We start from the raw sequence: 5,348 nt of genomic DNA on the forward strand, positions 1-5,348 counted from the left end.
AGCTTTGACAGTTTTGTTATGTTTACATTTCTCATAATCGTTCTTATGTCTATTATTTGGGCAATAAAAAATAATAGATCATTATACCCCTCTCATCTTCAGCGACACGTTAACAAAAAAAAAATGTGGAGCATTTAGTAAGGATATGAGAATGGTGGTTCGAATGCGATTCGCGGGCTGTGGTTTGATCGACGTTAGACCTTAAATCGAAATCGTTCTACATGATCTTCATCAACCCCATCCTGACTCGTTCAGTTCGCCTTTAAGCGCATAAGTATGTACAAATGTTCCGTCTTTCTTATTTAGTTTCAGTACGCATTACATAAGCTACGGTAGATGAAAGGCATTGGTAAATGGTTTGGTTATGAATCTTTTCTTGTTTGCTTTGATCGATTTGCTAGCAATGTACTGAGGATATAATATAACAAAACTATGGATATAACAAAACTAACCTTAATTAATTTATTCCAGCCGTGTACCCTGTAATAAGGCAGAATCAATGGAGTATGGAGGCCCGCCATATATTTATCGAAATTCTTAAGAAGGCGAATGTACTGAATGAGTTAACGTGTTGTGATTAAATCGGCGGAATAATTGCCAAGCACTCGGTGTTTAGCATCGATCAGTTCATATGAATTCGAACCAAGTTTCCGTGNATTCCGTGAAACATAGGCTCTAATTTTTGGTGGGGCTAGTTTTTGTGCATAGCCCTCTCCGGCCACGGACTGTTTAGGATTGGGAATGTACACTTCCGAGCCTATCTCGAAATGGCGTTCTCTTTTGCGGGTAAATGCCCGTTGTGCGGTTTGTTGATATTGTTCGAACCGTTTGTCTCGAATTTCATCAGCCAGAACTTTACGCTGTTGCACATCCTGTGTATGGCATGGATTTACATCCAAAAATTATTTATATTCGTTTCCATCTTTCACGTATTCACGACCAGTGTGCAGGAAATATGGCGTGCAGCCCGTGGCTGAATGCACTGAAGTGTTAGTATCATGAATAACACGAGAAAGATAGTTTTCCCAGGGGGAATGTTCAAGAAGGTCAGCCATATGAGCACGTAATCCAAGTTTAATGCTTTTGTTTGTCTCCTCGACCTGATTGGCTTGTGGATGGTACAGAGGCGTTTTCATGTGTTTGATCTTATAATCGGCGCAAAGCTTTGCGAAAGTTTGACTGATGAATTGAGTACCATTATCTGATATAATGATTTGGGGCAGCCATTCACCGTGAATATATGTCGAAGATAATTGACTACGGATATGGCCTTTGCATTTCTCATGGGCTGCGCCCAGACATATCGCGAGTAACAGTCGATGGCTACGAAGATCCACTGGTTACGATTTTTAGACATGGGCAGCTTACCGACGAAGTCAATCGATAATTGCCTACCCGGTCATTTTGGTTCTCTATATTCGCCGTGAGGTATTTTGGTGCTCTCATTACTTGGTTTAATGCAGTGGCATAGTTCACATTGCCGGACGTACTGGTAAACGGACTCATACATGTTTGGCCAGTAATAGCGTTGTGAGATACGTCTACAAGTTTTCCAAACACCCTGATGCGAATTTTGGTTATGATTTTCATCGAGGACTTTTGCTCTGTCAGAAGATGGTACACAAAGTGTTCACAGTATATCCGCAATTTGATTGGAAAATTTCAATCGATGATATAGAAGGTTGTTCTCGATTTTATATCTATCTAATGGTTGTTTTGAGGCCATGGCATGCATTTTGTTGTACCATTTATCGCACGTGTTTGGGTCAAAGTTGATCACGGATGTGATTGGGATACGATTAACGTGAAAATTACTCGGAAGGTTAATTGGATTTCTGCGAACGATGTTGAGAAGAGCAATAGAACGAGATAAGGCGTCAGGAAGTTCNACCCCGAATGTCGCCAGCTTTTGATACAAGTTTTTAATCCACTATAATTACTTGGTCGTAATTCCGTTCTTGCGAGGGCTGATGAGTATCGTTTGCTCCGTGTCCAATTCTGAAAAGAAAGATATTTTTCTAGCCTCGTGGTATGTGACCACCGATTCTTTTATCGTATGTCAGTGTGGGCGTTTTCATAGTGACCATCTCAATTCGTGTCTATACCGATATGATGGTTCGTGTCTTGAATAACTATTGGTTACGTAAATTCATCTGGCAATCCCCTCCAATTTGAAGTTTANATTCAAAATATGGACGGAATTTTTCGACCGCTAAGAGAACGGCTAGGCATTCCCGTTCGGATGCTATGTAATTTTGTNGCATTTGAATTTGGTGTGTTTTGAAGCCATACAATGCAGCATCACCAGCAGTGTTGCCATTTTAGCCGTTTTCCGGCTAGATTTAGCCGGTTNGAAACGTCGAAGTGCAAATTAAGAAATCATCGACATATGCAAATGCATGTGGAACCAAATCACGGAAAATTTTATCAATGAGAATGGCGGGNGCAAATTATGAAATCATCTACATATGCGAATGCATGTGGAACCAAATCACGGAAAATTTTATCAATGAGAATGGCTAATGTAGCGGGTGAATTTCTCAACCCCATCGTCATGCGACGAAAAGCATAAAGTCTGTTACCGAATGCAAAAGCGGTTTTCAGTTGACTCGATTTTGCCAAAGGAATTTGAAAGAAAGCTTGAGACAGATCAATACTGGTTAGGTATTAAGCTGACTTTAGTCGTGCTAAAATTTGGTTAGTATCCGTAATTGAATAGGCATTTGGAATGGTAATTTTATTCAGCCCTCTCACGTCCAAGCACACGCGACACGTTCCGTCTTTCTTCTTTACAGCCAGAATTGGTGACCGCCAAGTGCTTTCTTCGATGGTCATAATGATGTCACGACACGCATTATATAAAATTCGGCTTGAACTTGTTCAGCCACGTATGGCGATACTGGATACTGGAGTTTCATGACGGGTTTTGCATCACCCGTATCAATTAAGTGTTCGATCTGATTACTGACGGTTAAAGGACCAGACTCAGGAGTTGGATTAAAAAGTCTGAGAACGGCGTCCAACATTTGTCTTTGATCTGGGGTGAGATTATGGGGAAGGCTGACGCTCGTTATTTTTGGGGTTTCTAGTTCATCCTCTAAACCGAGTGTGGAAGCGTCAATTGGCTCCTGATAATTCCTCATAGATGATACCTGAGCTTGTTCTTTCCCACTCCCTGTTGGCTGGTTACAAAAATTAATAAATTTATCCGCCGTAACCATTTCGACTTTAGCGGATGCAACTTCTTCAGTTTCACCTTTGGCTGTATGTTTTAAAAATCGTTGAACTTTCTCTTGGTTCTGCACCAGTTCGAAAAAGAAGGCCCCAAGGAATGTCCGTCCCATAATTGGGTGTTTCAGTGAGATAGGCACTACAAGAGTTGGCACAAGTCGGGTAAGACTACCAACCGTATATAATACATTCACTTTACCAATGGCCTTAAATGAAATCGAATTATCGGCAAGACCAATGGAGGTTTTGGTAGGTTGCAACTGCCCCCATCTGTATTTCTCATAAAATGTTTGTGAAATGACTGTGACTTCAGCTCCACCATCGAGTAAAACCGTATGAGAATGGTTGTTAACCATAACCGTGAGATAATCGCGACGATCGTTCGGCATATTATATTTCAAGCATTTTTCTGAGATAAAGAAAACATCGCGGAGTCGTGGTGGGTTAACTTTGTTGTCTCCGTCTTGATTGAGCTGAAGTAGGTTTGGTAATTGGTGGTGTTCGTTCAGAACATTGGGTTGATGGTTCTTTGACATTCCTTTGAGTTTGATTATACTCGTTAAGAAGCAGAGTAGAATTATTACTGGAATTCGGAACTGAAGATTTGTCGATTTGTAGAGGGACTTCGGTAGAGTGCGGATTGTGAGAGACAGTGGATTTAGATAAAGTTGTGAATTCTGAGTACGATGGACCACTATTCCCAATCGACTCCCTTACGCGTTTTTTGAACGCGGGCATTGATCAGACGTAACCCCCGGTCGTGTACACCCTATTAGGTTGGGTTCACCCTATTCGGTTGGGTTCGACACTTTTTGAAGTGATGGCCCCACACGAGACATTTTGCACATCGTACATTTTCGTCGCCCTCAACAGCGAGAAATGGGTCGACGATAGTTCCTACTTTCGTATCATTCCCCTTTGGATTTTTGTCATTTTTATAATGCTCGACTAGTTTCGAATACCTACGTTTCTGAGATGCTTTAGTTGGTTTCTTTTGCTTGTTCACGTATGTACATTCCCTGTCATCGGAGTCGGATCCAGGAAGCGAAGCGGTATATTCCGAATGTGAAGACTCATCCGGTGAATCATGTATTGCCAAAATTTCCCGTGGCGCTGATCGCTGTCTATCCGAACGGGTTCTTTCCGGACGGGGTGTGGCAACAATGAACGAATGTGGTGCAATTCGCTGAGCGAACTCACGCAATTGCTCCAACGTGTGGACTTGTCGAGTGTGGACGGGTTCACGCAGATGATCGGATAAGGTACCAATGATGATATCGAGGTGGTCCCGTTCATCCAGACCACAGGAATTACCCTGCAATTGGAATGTCAAGTCATCGATATGTTTCAGCAGTGTTTGCGAACGTGGGACGAATTTAATATGTGCATATGACATTATTACTTGGGCCCGAGTATGTTTGTTGAGGAAACAAGCTCGAAGTTTCGTGCAAAAATCTTGATAATCTCTGAAGTTCCTCAGTTCGGTGAAGTACCATTGTCGAGCGGCCCCCGTGAGTGTGGGCACCAAACGCGTAACCAATTCGTGGTCGAGTACTCCATCTTATATCGAAATGAGCCTATAATAGCCAAATAATCTTCAACCGATAGAAATTTTTCGTTCACATGAACGCCATCGAATTGAGCACGTCCCATCCATGATGGTAAGCCTCTGAATTTCCTATCCATTGCATCCGCTTGGGCAGATTCGTNGCGGGCATTGATCAGACGTAACCCCCGGTCGTGTACACCCTATTAGGTTGGGTTCACCCTATTCGGTTGGGTTCGACACTTTTTGAAGTGATGGCCCCACACGAGACATTTTGCACATCGTACATTTTCGTCGCCCTCAACAGCGAGAAATGGGTCGACGATAGTTCCTACTTTCGTATCATTCCCCTTTGGATTTTTGTCATTTTTATAATGCTCGACTAGTTTCGAATACCTACGTTTCTGAGATGCTTTAGTTGGTTTCTTTTGCTTGTTCACGTATGTACATTCCCTGTCATCGGAGTCGGATCCAGGAAGCGAAGCGGTATATTCCGAATGTGAAGACTCATCCGGTGAATCATGTATTGCCAAAATTTCCCGTGGCGCTGATCGCTGTCTATCCGAACGGG

Source organism: Rhagoletis zephyria, unplaced genomic scaffold, assembly GCF_001687245.7.
Source record: "Rhagoletis zephyria isolate East Lansing unplaced genomic scaffold, Rhagoletis_zephyria_1.1 Rzeph_scaffold_01386, whole genome shotgun sequence".
In the NCBI taxonomy this organism is placed as follows: domain Eukaryota; kingdom Metazoa; phylum Arthropoda; class Insecta; order Diptera; family Tephritidae; genus Rhagoletis; species Rhagoletis zephyria.